This window comes from Leptosomus discolor, chromosome 7 (assembly GCF_034619465.1).
Source record: "Leptosomus discolor isolate bLepDis1 chromosome 7, bLepDis1.hap2, whole genome shotgun sequence".
Classification (NCBI taxonomy): domain Eukaryota; kingdom Metazoa; phylum Chordata; class Aves; order Leptosomiformes; family Leptosomidae; genus Leptosomus; species Leptosomus discolor.
Window position 1 is genome coordinate 1,686,311 of NC_141397.1, and position 19,539 is coordinate 1,705,849.

Consider the following 19,539-nt stretch of genomic DNA (forward strand, 5'->3'; position numbering starts at 1 on the left):
CTGCAGAGCTTCCTGCCATCGCCAGGTCCCAGGGTTGTTATGATACTGCAACTCATACGGATATACAACATCCAGAACAACCAGAAGAGAGGATGATAAAAATAAAGAGAGAACAGATCTCTCGGAGAAGAATCCAGGTCAACGGCTAATTAGCAGAGCAGAGAAGGAGGCTTCATGCAAAGGAGTTCTTCCCAGAAGCCTGGGGAAGTCAATCCCCATCTGGCAGAAGAGCAGCTCTCCCCCCTCGGGCTGGAGGGTGCCCAGGGTCCACAGCCAGGGGGAGCAGCACCCCTCTTGCCACTGACCTCTCCTCCAGCTCCCAGATCCCACCCTCTTCCTCCTGGCCCTCAGGAGCATTTCCACGCTGAAAGACTTGTGCTATCTCTATTGTCTTTTCCTGCCTTCACTCTTTCCTGGTGAAAGAGCACCTTCCCTGCTGCTGAGATTCAGGAGGAGCTTGGTGCTTTGGCTGGACTGCTCTCACATGCCAAGCTTTTCTCTTCGCCATCTACCCTTTGCCCTGAGATGTAGTAATAAAACTCTCCAATTAGTCTTTCTCACCCTTACCCGGAACTCAACCTATTTCTTTAGCTTGAATATTGGCAACACAAATGTCTTTCCCCACTTTTTCTCTTCCACTACTTGTGTCACACCCTTCCACTGCAGAAGCCCGTAACCTGATTGTGTTTTGTGGTTTGACTCCTGCCCTGCATGTGTTACAGGTATTTAAAATCTGTTGCTCTCTCCTTGATTTCTGGGGAGGTAGGTTGCAAGGCGTGATGGTTAGATGTGTGTATCGCCCATCAAGGTCAAGGGAGAAATGGTTGTCCCAGATTTCTGAGAACTCCGAGCCCAAACCAATTAATCCACTGACCACAAGCAACACTTTTTGGAAGCCCGTTGCCTGGATAAGAGGATGGCTGGGAGCAGACCACCACTGCCAGCATTCTGAAAGCACACCACCACTCGAAGTAGTCCTGTCCACGCCAGCTGCTAGGGGATGACTGGCTCCTGGCTTTTACTGAATGGTCTGCTTTGTTTCTTGTGTGGGATTAAGCAAAAAGCATTGGCAGTAGTGACAGGATATTTTTGCAAGAAAATATGCATCAATACCTATCCAGAAACACAAGCAATGGTCGAGGTCAGGAGCTCCATGGTGGCAGACCTTTGCAGAACTGACTAGAGGAAAAACATTTCCAACCCGAGTTCTGTTGGCAGTGCAGAAAGAGCACATGATAGTCTATATACTTTTCTTTTGCTCAGTTTACGTGGGGTTTTTTTTAATGCATATCTTTGAAAAAATACAATTATATCAATATTGTATTTGCATCAGTTGACATGTGAAATCCGGGCTTCCTTACATAAATTGTGTAATTTTGTGAAGTGGTGCATTTAGCAGAAGCTGTTTAAGGTTATACCGTTAATTTGTGAAGTTAAAGCACGTCGCATGGTAAACAGGTTCCAACCCTTGTTGATTTGCAGCCTACAAATAGGCCATCAAGAAGATTTACCATAATCCGTTAGTCATTTATCATAATAGCTTATAATTCACTCCTATTGCTGCCACCTTCCTCCTCTGCCGGGCTGCACTTCTTCACCTGACCTCTGCTCGCCCACTCGTTGTCTACTCTGAGCCATTTTAAAGTTTCCCTCTGCTTTTCTTCCCCTCGTTTGAGCTCCCGCGAAGTGACACTGCTCTGTTGAGCCATCCTTAGATTGTTCCTTCCTTGATCGCTTCAAATTGGCTCGTACTTTGTGCTAGTTCTGGTATAAAATTAGGCAGCTACTTAAGTGCTTTGCTGAGCTTGGGTGTCATTCGTGTAATTCAGTTTAATCTTTCCCCTGCCTCGCGGTGATTAGCACCGTTCTCTGCCATAGGCTCTTCCAGCAGTGTCAATTTTGCAGTTACTTTTCTTGTTGAACTGGTAGGAAAAGGTTATTAACTTGTTGTCCATGGTCTGTTCCTGGTTGCCAACGAGCTGTTCCCCACAAGCCGAGGGTCAAGAGTTGCCCTGATGTACAGCTGATAAGCCCCTGCTCCGGTAGCTGCAATCTCCGCGCTTGTACCTCACCATCAAGTATAAATATAGACCTGGCAGCGGGATAATGACACGGAGCCACCACCGGAGCTTCCATCAAGATGAGGTTTCAAGGACTGAAACTAATAGCTATTGCAAAAGCTATCAAAATTATATTAAAAACCACAGTATTGCTCTTCCTACTTGGGCCTTTCATCCAAGGATCCCGGTGCTCATCACAAACACCAAGCCAGGCACTTTCCACTAATGCTGCTTCTCCAAGTTTTCCACCTTTAACACCACCCACTTCTCCTACAGCTTTGATTCCTTTTCTCACCTTTCCCACCACACCATTTCTTCCAGAGCTTACGTACGCTTTCCCTATTCCCGCTCCTTTTGCCACAAAAGTCCTGATTTCTGCTGCTCTCTCTTGGCTTCTTCTCATCCTCCCTCTCCACCACAGGCCTTCCACCGCCGGCCGTTTCGGCAGCCCTCTGCTCACCCCCGCTGCTCTTTGCAGATGCAGAGAGAGCATCGCCCTTGCCACGTCCTGCCCCGCCGGGCAAGCTGACCTCTTGCCCCGCTACAGGCACCGGTGGTCCCCGCTGCACCGGCTGAGGAGCTCCCGTCCCACCGGGGGTAAGCGGGGGCCGAATGTGGATGCTTGTGGGTAAACCAAGTCGCCCGCTACGAAGGGCGAGCACGTTTCCTTGCGTGTACCGAGATGCTCCGTAAGTGGTTCCTATAGCAACCGTATCCAGGTGAAAACTCCTGCAAGAGCTCCCCTTCCCCCCTTCCCTCTCCCCACCTCTCCCTTCTCTGCCGTGGTTTTTCATGGCGGAGGGGTGAGGAAAAGGGGTGTGAACCAGGCGATTTCACTGCCTCGGGTTACCCACCCGCGACACGCGCTAAGGGATCTGTTGGGCGGCCAGGGATCAGTGACCGTGAACGATCAATACGTGTGGACTGAGCAACCACCTTCGTTTTGCGGGAGGAGAGCGTCAGCTGATTCTTAAAGCTTTGCAAAGGTGTTTATCTGCCACCTTCGTTCGATCGTACTTGTCATCCGGGCCCTGCTCTGTGCCAAACAGCCCTGATGCAGAAATCGCCGCCCCCTTCCGCGGCAAGATGATAACGGAGTGCTACGCAAGGGGGTTAAGAAGTCGTGAGAAAGGAAATCCTCCAGAATAAGGTGCTACAGCACCCGAGAGGGGAAAATACAGATGTCACCTCCCTGCTGTGGAGGCAGGACGAGGCCGTGCCTGCGTGGGGAGCTGCCCCTAAACAGCGGGTGCAATGGCCCCCCACTGAGGTCCCCTTTTGGGTTCTGCTGTGCCCGTCCTACCGTGTGCGGGTGGAAGGGACTCTGAGTTATCCTGAGCTCAGCCAGCAAAGCTGACTGGGTAAATGTAGATCAGCATCCTCAGCCCTCTACTTTAGCTGGCTTTGCCAAGGAGACACTTGAGGAGTGCCCAAGCCCTTCCTTTGGCAGTGCGGTTGGAGGGCAACGTTCAGCGATGCGGTACGGTAACAAACGGCTCTCGGGATGGGGGCACCACCAACAAAAAAAACGATTTCACAACCATATTCAACAGCCAGAGCAAGTCCTGTAGGTGATAATATAACTTAGGAAGTACTGGGTTCATCTTGGCCAAAATTGGAAGCAAGGAGATAACCCACGCGTTATCACACGTCTCCTTTGCCAGAATCCTTGCATGAGTTGTTGGACCTCGAGCTTTCCTCTCCAGCCATACGGGCTGGAAATGTACTCTTCATCGAAACAAAAAGTTCAAGTGATGAAATGGCAAGAGCAGTAGGAGCTGTGAGTAGAACGACTGTTTCCACAGCCACAATAAATACCTAAAAATTGGCAACACTGAATTTGTTTACATATCTAATCACCTCCTGGTGGAATCAATGAGAGTCGTACCAATGAGTTTCCCATCACTCCAGAAATTGCTATTTCCACTAACAACCACACCAGCTATGTGGCAGTCGCAATGTAGGAGTGAGAAATCACAAGAAGCCTCAAAACCCATCAATTTCAGCGTCGTGTCCCGTATTCATGTCTGAAGCCTCTCAGTGTTTAGATCTCCGTCACCCTCGGTACACGCTGCTCACGGCAGGTATTTGATGTCGGCAAGTTACCGGCGCAGTCACGTCCTCTGAGCAGTCGCTGATAACGGTGAGCAGCCCCACCGCCAGTGTTCAGGGTCAGATTCCCCTTTCCCTGCCCCACCAGGCTCTGTTAAGACACAAACACGGCTGTGCAGGGCTTTATCCTGACCCACCAGATGCAGAGACCTCAGTTTCTCACCCTTGCCACCAGCCTACACCCGCTCCCCCAGGCACCCAGGGCGCCCCAAGCGTGGCTGTGACCGAAGGTGCTAGGACAAAGGTGCCAGCAGATACCCAGAGCAGTCGTGATGAACCCGAGAAGGGCTCCAGCTCTTTGCCAGTGCTGCACTGTGAGATACCCTTTGCAGCCAGAGGAGGGTCTTCCCGAACTGCGTGCCAGTGCTGCGTGCCCAAACCATCCAGCCAGGCTATGGATTAGCTGACCAGTCCAGCATGGAGAGAAAGAGACTCTGCACCAACACACTTATCACCTCTCATGGGGACAGGGATGGGGTTTGTGTTTGGTTTTCTCCTCAGGGTTCCCTCCTTAGGTCTCAGTAAAGAACCTCCTTAAACTTTTTATAACTTTGGGTAGTCCATACCATAACTGTGAGTTAGCCCTGACTCACTGTACGGGATCACAGGATAATTCAGGCTGGGAGGGATCTCAGGAGGTCTCGATCCAACCTCCAGCTCACAGCAGGGTCAGCTCTGAGATCAGACAGGTTGCTCAGAGTTTTATCCAGCCAGATCTTGACACCACACACACACACATGCCCCCCAGATGGAGACTGCATAGACTCCCTGGGCAAGCTGTTTCAATGCTTGATTGAATCTCTTTGTCAAGGACGGGAAAGGGCCAATCCATTGACATTTTAGACACTTAGGAGTCTTCACAATCTGTGGTAGAGTACATCTAGTAAGAGAACATGTATCCATGACAGGATTCACTGGCTCCTGGTTCCTACCAGGGCATAGGCAGAAAGGTGTGAGGGAAGGGAAGATGTGGAAGGAGACCAAGGAGAGACCAAGAAGACCATGCCTAAAACTAGCTCAAAATCATTGGATGTGGCTCTAAGCTCTTTGAATCTGAAAGAAGACCAGATACCTTTCCTCTGGACTCCTGCTTCTAAAGTCTGGTGCTCTAAATGCATAGCTTGCTGTTGCATCTCCAAAGTGCCCTCTTGCTCTTGTGTGCGAAAGGAAAGAGGGAGCGATATTTGCTCTTGACTTAGAAAACTGCAAGAGGAAAAATCATGATCAGAATCTATAGAAGATGTAAGGGAATTACTGAATGATCTTTAAAACGACCTGAAAATAACTCAAAGTCTCTGCTGATCTGAACTGTGCTGTCAGCTCTCCCCAGGGACTGCCACCCCTGGGGTAATTGCGATATATCACACGTTGCTTGACGTGCCGTGGAACAGGGGGAGCGGTGCAGCTGCCAGAGGCTGAGAAGCAGAAGCCCCAGACAAGGAAAAGGCAGGGTCCTGTGGCTTTTTTAAGGATCCCAAAAATAAAAGCCAGAAAAATTACTCTGAAAAATATGTGAAGAGCTACGGCCTTTCTCCTGCCACGCTCGACTCTCTGCTGCGCTTCATTGCACTCCACCGAACAACGTGGCTGCTGCCTTCAAATTTATTGTTCATGCAAAAGATGCTGCAGCAACGGACACGCTGCGATGGACTCGCTGCTGTCCCAAAGCGAGGGACAGCCCTCCAACTAAGCATGGTTTTACACACCGCATTTCGTAGAGTCATACTGTGGCTGAGCAGTAGAGTGAGTAGAGCCACACTACGTCCCGACACCAGTCGTGGCCCGAGCAAAACCACGAAGCAACCTCCAGGTGCAGCAGGAAAAATGAGACAGCAGTAAGGGGGTGGTTTGGGAATCTCGGTTTGTTACAGCCATTGAGCGTCCCAGACATGTGCTGACCTTCACGTGAGCCAAACGCCCCAAAAGGAGCCAACGCGACCTCATCCCTCGTGTCACCAGGCTCTGCCCAGCGACTCTGCCCAAAACTGGGGCCTTGAGAAGGCGAAGTAAAAGAGAAGCATCCTTTTTTTTTTGTGGGTTTATGGCTAAGAGGGGAAATAGAGACAGTGACCACATGCCCTTGGGAAGAAAGGCTGCCCTGGCCGCGACACAGCTATATAGACCCCGTAGCTCTCCGCCGAGGTGGGACGCCCTGGCTGCACGTGGTGATTGACAGAAGGGGCAGGTCACAAGCTCGCTGCTTTTTCTACCTGGAAAAATATGCCGGCACCGTTTTCTATTTATGTGGGACGAGCAAGGGGGGGGCGGAGCTGGCGAGAGGGGAGAAAGGGGCTCTCGGGAAATGGAAAACAGCAGGAGAGCTGGGTTTTCTTCGCTACGCCATGCAAATAAAGCAAGCGAACATGACTCTGAAACTGAGCTGATAAACCTGATTCTCATTGCTCCAGAAGGCTCCTTTCCACCGGCCTGACAATGAATACGGGCATTGCAGCGGGGACAAATCACTCCCTGCAAAGGAGAATCTTGCCAATTCGTGGTGATACCTTACCTGCCTCCTCACCACCAACACATGGCTGTTTGACAATTGAATAATGCTTAGAGGTGTGCAAATAAATGCCAACAAAAAAATGTCAAAACTCCCAAAATCGAGGGATCGGCATTTTTATTTTTTTCCCACATGCAGCAGACAACTGGTGCCACCAGGTTCATTCTACGCAGTCAGTAACAAACATTGCATTGCAAGGAGAAGAAATCACCCGAGCCTTGGGTGAGTTGTATCGTTTCCTACGCGAGCAAACCGTGCGCCTGCGAGAGGAGCAACATTTGGAGCCAAATACGCTGGGAAGCCTGCCACAGCTTAGGGAAAATGTGTGTGAAATGGCTAGAATCAAAAAAAAAAAGAGCCTTTAATGTACCTCGGCTTTTCAACACATGTTTTTGGCTTTGGAGCTGAGTAACTTCATCGGCTCTGAAGAATATACATAATCGTTTTGACGCGGAGGCAGCAGAGAGTGAGAAATTACCGTAAGTGCAGCCCAACGTTTGCTGTTCCTCAGCAGTTAGCCGTGAACTTTCCCGAGGCTGCTGGGAACCCATCGGGGAGACGTTTTCGGCACGGCGCTGACCCCGTGTAGGTGTTTGCCCAGTCCGTCGGGAGCAGAAGTCCCGTTGGCTTTCCCAGCCGCGGTGCTGGGGATTCCCGCAAGGAAGCCTCGAGTTCACGAAGGGCACATCGTCACGGTTTCTCACTGAGCTGTCGAATTTGCTGGCCTTCACTCCGTGTTGGTAGGTCAGCAATGTTTTTTAAGCTTCCAGGTGTCTTTTAACATCATCTTCATTCGGTTCTCTTCCATCAAATCCACCTCCTTTGGATCAAAGGTTTTTCTTCTGCCTCATGCCCGTGCAAAAACGCCTGCTGCTGTCGGGAAACCGGCGAGGCTGGGGCTGAAACAGCTGCCGAGGCCACCAGCCATCGCTCCTGATTCATGGGCCAGCGCCGAGCGGGTGACTCAAAACTCCTCTTTGATTTCCCTTCCAGCCAGGGGAAATGGCAGAAGGCAGCTTTCCATCGGCCTGGCCCTCAGCCAGCGTCCCCGGGGAGCGATGCCCAGCCTGGCCGGGGCTGCTGGCAGCGAGCTCCGCCGCGGCAGCTCCTCAGCAGCACGGCACGGCCTTCGCCGGAGATGGTGGGACGTGCAGGTGGGGACACGCACGGCTCGGTGGAGGATGTGCCAGCTCGGTGGCGAACGCTCTGTCTGCCACCACAGCAGCTCAGAGCTCAGGGTGATCCACGTTGGCTCTGACCGGGCTTCGCTCTAGGGCGTTCGTGTGATTTTTGGTTGTTTTGGCAAATACCACAGAGACCTACCCCCAGAAGTGGCTGCCGTGCTTTTCAGCTGATGCTAGAGAGAACCGAGGGGCTAAAATAAAAGACATCTAAAGTTTAACCTTAGTTTTTGAGTTGCATGTGGCACCTTTTCAATTTCCACTTGCCTTTTCTCTCCTTAGTTTACTCTGGCATCAGCAGCAGGAATGCCAAACATCACAAGACAAATTGTTCTCCTGGTAGTTCAAGCCCAGAGGGCAAGACAAAATGCTGGAAATATGGCAAGGAAGTCTGCACTATGTCATATTCACAAATTAAGCACCCCCCGTTCAAAAGACTTTTCTTTTTTTCTGCTGTAGAAGAGTTAGTATTTTCCAGGGTCAGTTGTCCTGACTACAAGATTTGACCTCGATCCAGCACATCAAGTCTACGGAAAAACCCACACGATTCTTGATATCCAGTTCCAAGGTATTCTGCATCACATACAAATCGACTGCAAATTAGCAACAATTTGGCATGGAACCTTTAATTGTTTTAAGGGAAAATCTGCTTGATTTAAACAGTTTAAAGAGCATGGGAATAATTCAGACATTTTTAGGAAGCATGCATCTTTGGGGAGATTATCTAATGCAAAGTAGTCTCAAAGGTTTCCGAATTCTCACCCACGTTAGGAAGCTGTGGTTCCTTCTCACCACACTTTGTAAGTACAATTGCTAACAAAAAACGATGATAAAGCGACAATATTCTGGGAGGAAAGTGGTATAAACCAAAATGGTGCATATGCTCTATAGTTATCTGTGTTCATGGACTAGGTTTCCACAAAGTGTAAGGACAGTCCTTGGCTCAGATGAAATATTTATTAGTAATAAATAATTGTTGTAGAGCTTCAAACCCTCCCCGTCCCCCACTGAGCCTGGACTCCACTGCACAAGGCTTACTGGGCCTTTCCTTCAGCCTCCTCTGGAATTCAGGTTCGCGTTTGTGGGAATCGGGTTTTCTTTGTCAGAACACGGCTGTTGTACAGGCGAATTGCCTGCACAGGGAGTCACCCTTTGCCTCTCAGACTAAGCAGCAGTTCTGCTTTACGAAGTACACTGCGTAAATGTCTTTATATAGAGAAAAATAGTTGCCTGTGTCTGTAAAAACTCTGATGTGACAGAAAACCCAGACTACAGAAGGCAGTCCCAGTCCCAGGACTGAGGACAGCTGACTGCAGTGAGGCAGTCAGCTTTTGGGGGAATGACCCCCAAAACACCCTGTAGCTGCAATTGTAGTTAGCAAGCAGACTAGAGAAAGCTTTAGTTTTTCAAAATAATTTCAATGGAGATTATTTCAATTCTTCAAGAAATTAAAAGCAATAGAAACGAAGCTTTTCCCCACTGAGCTCACGGATCACACAAGGTTACGGGAGTGTGGTTTTGATAACTAATGATAGTGATGCAGTATGTTGTAGGGTCTTTGAAACTACCTGGAATATAAGATATTGCGGTACTAGGTAAGTACAGCACAAAGGACATATTCTCTGCTCTTCATCTGAAATAGGAAAGCTATTTAGTACTTTGTAAAACATGTTAAATGGAGTTTGCTCTCTCTCTCGGAGATAGCTATTTTTTCTTCGTTCTGTGCGGGCGGAATGTTTGAAAATTGCACGAGACAGGCAATTTTGGCACTTCAGCTTGGAGTACCAAATGTTAGCAAATCATCCTGAATGAATCTGAAGTTCGAGGCTGCGATGTTATTCTGCGCAACAGCGGATGCATTTTCATTTTCGCCTATTTACATATTCACAGGCAGAAATGGGTGGTAGTTACGGCGGAAAAGGGTCTATTTAGGAAGAAAAGGCAGCTACCATTTCTGAAAGCTGTTAGTCGAAGAGTACATACGCACTATGAAGTGTGTAATAAAGCTTAGCCCAGAAATGTTTGTAGCTGGGCAGGCACAGAGAGCCAAAACAGGAAAACCCAGAGACGGTCGGGTCTTCACAGGGGATGCTGAGCTCCTCTGGGTCATGGTGCAGCAGAAAACCACCCGTCACGTAGAAAGTGAAATAGTTCAGCTCTGGTTGTCAACAAGTCCCCACTCAGGAAAGCAATAACCCACTTTGGTGAGCACAAAACTTCCCATCCAGGGGTCCCTTTCTGTCCCTCCTCCACCTCTGTGGAGACCTCAGGCCTGGGAAGGAGCTGGAGTTGTTGTGATCCCACAGTCTGAGCAGCTGAGATGCCGTTTGAGGCAGAGGCTCGTGACTGTCATCGTTTCGTTGACGCTGGCATCTCTAGTCGGAGCTTCCCCACACCACCAGCTCTGCTGCTTTTGGGAATTCCCTGGTGCACCTCCGAGTGAAATGTCCAAGTGCTGCCAGAGGACGTGCAAGGAGGGCTGGGCTCCACAGCGCGGTGCCTCAGGCAAGAGTGGACCGTGACTCTAAAGCGGGAGGATAAAAGTTTTGTGTTTGAACGGGGCGTTGGTTTTTGGGTAGAGGTTCCCGTTTGCTGCCCGTAGATTGCAGTGATGATGGCAGGAACCGCTCGACCACCCAAGAGCTCTGCGCCTCACCTTGGCTCCGAGCTACAGCTCGCCCGCCTCTGCGCCCAGCGGAGCGCACCGCCGACCCAGCCTCCGCCTGGGGACCTCTCCTACGACGGCACCGAGACCACAGCAGCTACTCAAGGGTGACAGGAACAGCCACGACCAGGGTGCCACAACTTTGGGGTCAAAATCTAACCTTAAAGGAGTCAGGAAGTGCTTTTGATGGAGGCAGGCGGTGTGTTTTCCCATCACCAGCTACTTAGATCTCTCATGAAAGGCCTAGTGAGGATCACTCCTAGAAGCAAGCACGGTTATCCGTGGGCACAATTCACCTGCCCAGTTAACCCAACCCTTCTGCTGTTGGCCGGTGTGGGGGAACGTTTCCTTTCTCCACGGGAGAGGTTCGCTGCGCTTTCTCCAGCGGTGTTGCTCATCGACCTCAGCTTCTTCCTTCCAGCGCCCGAGCAAGCACAGCTCGCCCTCCTGGCTCAAGCTCTTCTCGTTAAAACCTTGCTCCAGCGAAGTCCCAAGCGCTCTCTCTGAAGACTGTACTGAATATCCAGAGCATTAAACAAATGGGTTTCTGTGAGCTTTGGAAGAAAAGGTGTTTGAGTTTGGATGCGAAGGCCAGTCCTGGGTGAACCTGGGGTCTCCACTCCTGCAGAGCCACCTCTGCGATAATCAGAGCTGAAAGGGAAGCGTTAACCTCCAGGGTTGATGGAGACCAAAATGATGAAAGGATTTTTCAGAAGTGAAAAGGCGGATCAAGAGTTTTACTAAATCCTAGGTCAGAGGGAAGGTTGAAAATTGCCTTTGCCCAGAATCTGGGACGTTTCAGGCTGAGGCAGGTGGGCCTCACATCTTGAACGTTTCACGTGTTTTCATTTCATTCCCTCTATTTTCAATTCCCATCCCCTCAGATTTTATTTACTTGTTTCTTCCAACAGTATGATAGCAAAAAACAGCCAAGCTGCAAAGCTTCTCTCTAAATGCCTGATTTAAATAATGCGTCCATTAATTTTTGCACCAATAGTGGCACAACATGAAACAGTACATTATTTTTCAGAATCTGATTCTGCAAACATTAGACCATTTGACTAAAATATTCCTAATGTATAAATAGTTACTCTCGTGCATTAGAGTTTTCAGGCTCAAAGCTTTAATGTGTTGTTGTAAAATACAAATATTTTCCAAGGTGCAAAATATAAATGCAACTATATTTAAGTCTCCGCTGAAACGAAGCCTGAAAAAAAAAAGATAGCGATGAAGGCTTTTCTTCCTGCTGCTGAAATAGAGGACTTTTACCCATTTTAACAGAACATCCTTAATATATACCTAGAATATTATGTGTATAGTAGGTTGTTACTCTGTAATTGGCTCGGGTGATTACCATGATTACACTAAGTTGGCACAATAGCGTAGCTACCGGGTGCAAGTACTGCTGCAGAGCCCACAGCAACCTGCTCACTGGAGACCACACCGCGTGTTTGGAGGTCAGAAATTCTCATCTACAAGGACGGCAGCTTTTTAACATTGCTTACATCTCGTTTTAGAACAAAGCTGACTGTTTGCCGAGTGCTCCTTAAAATACAAGTGAAAAAAAAAAAAACCCAACCCCTTTCCTATGGACTGAAATATTTCTTTTGCCGAGTGTCGAGAGATCATGTTATCTCTCGGATGGCTAAATCCAAGAAAGGTTGTTTCAAAACACATTAACGAAGAGACGCTTTGCTCTCTGCATGTGACCCGGGAAGCGTCACCCACCTGTGACCCGGGCAGGGCACCGCAGTGGGGATCCCCTTTGCCGGAGCTCTGCTCGTCCACGCTTTTGCTGCCCAGCTCGGCGCACGCACGAGGGGCGAGTTCCCACCGGCGGTGCCCGCCACCCACGCGAGGAGCCAACCTGGGGCACCTCTGCCCTCGGGCGTCTCCTTTGCTACGCGGAGATGCCAACCCCTGGATGTCACCAGCGTGGGGCCGGACGGGCTTCGCAGCCTCGACCTCCGCCACCCATCACCCTGGCAAGCAGGGCAGCGGGGGCTGGAGGGTCCCGGCAGCGCCCGCGGCTGAGGACAGGAGTCACGTCTTCCTCGTGAGCCCTTCTGCAGAGGCGGGGGGTGGACGGGGCGGCTCAGAGGGGAGGACGGAATCGGCAGCTCTGCCTTTCAGCACCTTGAATCATCAAGTCCCGACGTCTCGGCTCTTCGCCCAAAGGAGGAGGCAACGCCGCCCCCTGCGCATCCCTCCCCGGCACCGAGGGCAGCTCGTTGGCGGCTGGCGAAGCCGCCGTGAAAGCCCCCCTTATCCTCCCACCGGGGGTCCCTTGGCGCAGGGTGGGGCATTGCACCCCTTTTTAGGGGCTGGATGGATGGCGAGTGGCACGGAGCTGCTGGCCGCCCTGCTCCCCGCCCGCGCGCCGGCAATGGCTTTCTGTCGGCGAGGGGGAGAAACACCCTCGCTCCGTGGCGAGTGTTAAACGCTTTTAGCAAGCAATGACCACCCTTAATGACTTCCAAGAGAGGAAATGAACCTCCAATCAATTACGACGCTTGATTAGGTTACTTAAATTGCTGAATCTCCAGCAAAATCAGCAGTGCCAACCCCCCGACACCGCGTGTGTGATTCGATGGCCCTTACAGGGATGCAGCTCCGCACACCTCCTGTTTTACGTACGTTCCCTTTGTTGTTACTCAACTTTCCTCTCATCACCGGGAGCGTTGGATTTCCACCTCATCCCTTCACAACCGTATTCGAGCATCGCTCTGGTCATCACCCAGTGATTTTTAGGGAGATTTTTCTTTTTTTCCCCCCCTTGAAATGCTGACGCATTGCTGATGAAAACAAACACAGGCCTGCGACTGTAACATTGCCTTTCCTCGGTTTTATTTCAAATGAAACGCAGCTTCAAAGCCACCGAAGCAATGGGTGACTATCAAAGAGAGCATTGGCCTCTGATAACATGAAAGACCACTTTAATAGGGAAGCCTTACAGGGAGTTCTAGTGATCATTAATAGCATGTAATTCCCTTATTTGCTAATTATAAGAGTGCCAGTGGTGGTAAAGTGGAATATTGAGAACGGTGCACTGTGTTAGCACAGCGCTGGCCCTGCTGAGCAGGCAACGTCTGCTTTTCTTCCCAGCCCACCGCCTTTGCCCCTCTGAGCTTCCCCTCTGCTCTTCGATGTCCCGCAGCTCTGTGCCCCTTCCTCTGGCCTGACACCCCTCCACATAATTTGCCCCATTTCTAAGCAGGGGAGAGTTTTTCACCCTGCACACGAGAAGTGAAAAACCTGTGGGTGACTCCATCTACTAAATGCCCTGGCCGAGGGGGAAGGACGGATGGCAGCCTGGAGGATGCAGGGTCCTCGGGAGGTCTGACAAAACGGGCTGTAAACCTGTTGAATGACAGCGCTGGCAACCTGAGCAAGACTGTTTTGGCAGGGAAAAGCAAAAAGTGAGGTATCTTTTATGAGAAGACGCAAATTTCAGATACTTAAGTGTTGAGTGATTGAAAATAGTGAGAACTACACATTCAGCAAACTTTACCGGATAAAAATGACCAACAGGGTCTCAGACTGTGAATTCCTCAAAATAGCAGAAATATTCCTGAATAGGCAGTGTGGGATTCCAAAAAATATGTCATTTTCATTTATTACCATTTCCTCAGCACAGACCCAGGAGCTGCTGAAACTCTGCACAACAAGCGACGGAGTGAATGACCCTGCCTGGCAAATCACCGGGGGGTCTGGCTGCCACCCCACACCCAGGGCCCAGGTTCTCCGCTGGTGGGTGTAAGGGGACCTCCGCCCCCAGAGCTGCTCCCTGCCCTGGGATAAGGAGTTACCAGCAACCCTCATACAGTGTCCCACTCTCTTTTGGGTTTATCCTGACCTCGGATCTGAAATGTGTAGCTCAACGTGGTACATTCCCACGGAGACTCTTGGCTTCAGGAGCTAAATATTTTCTGAAAAATACGAATTTCCATCCAGAGACGTTCTGGCTGGCGCCACAGGCTGTGCCCAGGTGGGGACGCGCAATGACCGGCACCACGAGGCGTCCTTGGAAAACCAGCGACTCCTTCCAGCGTTTCAAAGCAAGCAAAACCAGAACACCCCCCTGCAGGAGGAGTATCTACCCAGAGAGAGGGTTCTCCCCGATGGCCATCCATCTGGGGGCTTGCCATCGCTTTGCAAAACAGAGATGTTGACGTAGAGAGGCACAGCCCAGGCCCTGGTGCCGCTCTGCACACCGGGCGCTGGCGAAAAGCCTGCAGTGCTCAGGCACGGGGATCAGGTCTGAGTTGCCTGATGCAACACGGATCCTCTGCCTCTGAGGTGGTCCCAGCTCGAATTCAACATTTCTTAACCACTTCAGCTCCGTGGCTGTCATGGCTTTCACCTCTTTTGCATTTCCACATCCCTCCTGCTGTTCCTACAATTACCTTTTTCCTTTCCTCATGTTTCTCCAAACCCGCTAACGCACTATCTGACCCACCCCATCCCCTCCCAAACTAACCGTCTATTTGTTTTCAAGATTTTCCAGCAGTAGGTTGAAGAGGTTCAACGCCTTTCGTGAGCGCTGGGCAGTTTCTCCAATCACTCGAAGTCTCACTAAGAGCAATCAGTGACGACGATTAACGGTGCTCACTCCAGAGCTGACGCTGAAGTGCCTCAGACGATCTCTGTCGCTCGTCGTAGCTGTAAAAGTCACCAGCCTGCACCGTGGGGACATCCTCCTGAGAAGGCAAAAATGTTCCTCCGTGACCATTTCCCCACTCAAAACAGGACACCCGTGCCTACCTGCCAGCAGTGCTCGTGGCACGTCTGTGACAGGAACCTTTGGCTGCAGGGATGCTCCTCCCAGCCAGGCTCTCCCAGCAGCTGAGCCCTACGGGCACAGAGCCTCTGGTCTGACCTCTTACAGCTGCTCTTCAGGCACGTGGGACCTTCACTGTATTAAGGCGTTTCTGCACCGTGACACTTACCTCTGAGCTACCTCGGCAACGTGCAGAATATTTACGTTTCTTGCTGTGGGGAATCTTCTCTTGAGTCAGTTCTGTGGTTTCTCCCCGTCCTTTCTCCCATTTTCAAACCCTTTGTGGAAATGGCAAAGGTGAGACCAGCATGAGGCTCTTCCACCTACTGGAACCGGCTTCAGCAAAACCGAGGAGGAAGCTCCCTGAGTGCCCTCGTTAGTAGGACTTCTTTGGGGAAAAAAAAAAAAACAACCCACTTCTATGTTCCCAATTTACAGAGGTTTACGTGGTTCCAACAGGATGGCCTCCAGCCACCGGACTCCAACCAGCACCCCTTGGAAACATCAAATATTTGAGAATTTCTACACCTCACTCAGTATTTTGAAAGTTTGAGGGGACACTGAATCTAGGTAAGACGTTGTATTTAAATCCCTGCCTCTGCAGTGTGCTGAAGGAAGAGTGAAAGGAGACCCGTGCCCCTTTCACACAGAAGGACCCAGCAGTCTGGTGGTGCCTGGGGAGCAGCTCCATCCACACCACGAACAACCCTGTGGTGCTTCCTCGAGTCCATGGCTGCACAACATTTTTCCTCCATGTCCTGAGGCTCCAGGTTCTGACCCCACACCCGTGTGGAACTGATAGACACCCTTTGACACCAAGGAAGCTAAAGCAGGAGGAGACAAGGACCTGGGAGGCAGACTGCCTGATTTAGTGCCCTCTGTCATGGAAGGGGTTAGAGACGGTGCAACACGACCTCACGTTAACACACAGCACAAAGCACCGTGGTGCTGAGCAGAAGAACAGGAAAGCCACGGTGAGAAAGGACTGAAATGCTCGTCTGCGCTCACCGCTTGAACACACCCGCACTTCCACACTGCCGCTCCTGCATCGCGCCTACACCCCCTTGCTCAGCCATCCCAAAGCATCAAGGAGAAGCCTAATCTTGGTTACCAGCTCCAGGGTGGACAGACCACTGCATCTGAGGGAGAAAAACCTTTCAACGGCTCAATCCAGAACCTGCTGTAAAGAGGTACAGCCTGAATTTGTCTTCCAGTCTCTCCGCCTTGCTCTGCCTTTACTGCGAGGCTTAAAAAGCCATCACCTCACGGGACAATTTTCTTCTCCATAAAGGAACTCGACAGCTATGATCAGATCACCACTCAACTGTCTCCTAGACGGAACAAATTGACCCCGTTCCCTGTGCCTTTCAGCTATGCTGCTCTGCAAGCTAGGAAGAGAGCTCCTTTCCTACCAGCCTTTTCAATCCAGAAGCAACCTGGATCCCGTCTATTTTACCCACTTGAAGCTGAGCCGGGGTGTCCCTCGCTTCATCCTAACCCCTTCACTCAGGAGACCCTCCTTGCCTCTCTCCTGCCTGCCCCCGAACATCCATTATTGGTGCTGTTCTACCAACGGCCATCACAGCCCCCTCCGTCCTCCCCTGCAGCGTGCCATCCTCCGCGTTGTTTCTGCCTCACGGAGAGTCTCAGGGCAGGGGGGGCCATGCCTGATGCCGTGTTTGTAAAAGCACCGTGCACGCCTGGTGTGACAGCAAGCTCTCGCTACAGCGTGTGTTTTCTCAGTAAACAGCATAACCTGCGTGCCCCGGATAGCTCTGTAACATCAAAGTTATTTTTAAAAAAGAACAGTGATTTCTAAATCTGTCATTGCAACTGCAAAAAAAAAAAAAAAGGAGCCTATTTATAACTGTAATATATATATTCTATTTAAGATGAGTCACACAGTTTCTGCAGCTCCATCGAGTTGCAATCAAATCTCTACCCGTTGGTTTTATAATTACTCTTTTAACGGCTGTACTAGCCTCTCAGGCTCACCCCATGCCAGACCCCACCTGTGGTCAGACAGCAAGCACCCAAGAAGGGGAACAGTCTCTCACCGGGCAAGCTACAGCCTCGCAACGCCTAGAAACAACGTCCTGGGGAAGCCGTACAGCACCCAGGTTACCTTACCTGTGCTCACGGGCAACGGAACAGCACTTTGCTCTCTTCGAAGGGACACTGATCACAGAGTAGCTGAGGAAGGAACAGAATCCAAGGCACATTTTTAGGAAATCCCTTCCATTTCTCAGCACCTAATGCTTCCCCTGTGAAATGTCAAGTCAGAGGCTGGGAGAAAGTCACGTTCCTAGGCTGAAGCCAAGGCTCCCCGCAGGCAATGTGCAGGAGCTGCCGTCTCGCTGCCGCTTCTGCAGTCCCAGGGCTCAGCTGCAGCCAGAACCCGGCTCTGCACGGACCGAAGAGCCACGTGGGGCTGCAGCACCGAGCACGCAGGACGTGGGCCAGACACCTGAGCTCATACCTGGGGGATGAGGTCCGCTTTGTACTGCACCCTCTGCATTTCTAATTTGCCCCAGAAAAAAGAAAAAAAAAAAGGAAGGCCGGGAAGAAAACGTGGTTGGGTCTCTGCTCTGCCCATCTAAGCACCAGCTCACCCGCACAGCGGGCACGCCGGCCAGCTCAGGACGGGAGGAGGAGAGCTGACGTCTTCAACGCTCCAGAGCCAGACTGATCCGACGCTTCTGCCGGAGCTCACGCCTCTCTGGGCGCTTCTGACCTGAACTGGGTCTCTGGTGTGAGAAAGCGACGCTGAGCTGAGCACAGAATCGTGACGCCTTTGTTTTCCGGATTTGCTGGTACCCCCCAGCCACCCCCGAGGGAGAAGGGGCTGTACACCACCGGTTCATTACCCATGCCTTGATCAACAAGGACCCAGCGCTACTCCCAGCTTGCCAGTAGCCCTGAACAGCCCCGTGACAGGGACCCTTCATCCTTTTACTCTCCCCAGGCTTCGTGAGAGGCTGCGTAGCTCCACCGCATCCTGCCGGGACGCTGCAAACCAGTCCCAGAAGAAAGGGAACACAGCCCACCACCCTCCCCAGCTGCCCTGTCTCGCCCTTTACACCTCACAGCCTACCCGCGCTGCTCTTTCCCTCGGGGCAGGAGGAACCCAAGGCCGGTGGCTGGAGCACAGGCAGGGCTGGTTTCGCACCCTCGGGGACACCGAGCTGCTGGGCCTCCACCAGGCGCAGGGTAAACCCAGACCAGCCCCTCGTCCTCTTCCTCAAGAGCCTCGAGCTCAGGGCAGAAGAGATGAAAAATTAGGCATTACACGTCACCCCTTCGCTCGCTGATGGGCTGGGCTTCATCTCCCTGCCCTGCCTGTAGGCAAGCATCCCCCAATACCCTAATTTGCCTTTTTTTTTTTCCTTTATTCTCCACCATTTATTTTCCGGGGGGGGGGGGCTTGTCAACGGCGGCTCCAGCCCTTCCCCACGCCTCCCAGCGCTGCGGGTTCGGAAGCACGAACAGGCTCCACGCTAACCAGTTCCAGAAAGTCCGACCGTTTATGATGAAGCCGAGGTGGGAAGGGTTTGAGCAAAGCGGGATGGAGAGCCGGGGAGATGAGGTGCAGAGCACAGCCCCATCCTGGGAGGGAGCGAAGGGGAATGGGAAGGGGAGGCGGGGAGCGCGGGGAAGCCCGTTCAACGAGGGCTTATCATCCGAGCTATGTACGTCGCTCCAAACGCCTCCATTTATTAAAAGTATTAAGCCACGTTACTGTTTGCCTTTGGTCTCCTAATTTGGCTGCTGATGTCTACGGCAACTGTTGAAATTAATATTCTTAGATAATTACTTAACGACTCTCGGCGCTCACTGCCCTTAGCTCTCAGTTGACAAAGGATCTCACCCACCGCACGCAAGCGGCTGGGATACCGGCTGGGATTTTAAAACGGTTGCTAAATTATAGTTTGCAAATATTTTACAGTTACATCTCACGCTTCATCTTGAAGGATCTCGGTGTGTTTGAAATGTTGCGTAACATTCATTCTTTAGTAAAATTCCATCACAAAAACTTTCTGGGCATCAATCTTCTCACTTCCCTGCATGCCTTGGAATTAAAATCAAATTTAGCTGTATTATTATGCAAACACAAAATCATGCGTGCATTAAAAGATTATTATTAGGGCTGCAAAGTCAGACATTTAAAAGATAGGAAATGCCGGAGCCGTAACGCTGCGCAATATAAATCCCAGTTTCCATACCTATGTACTCTC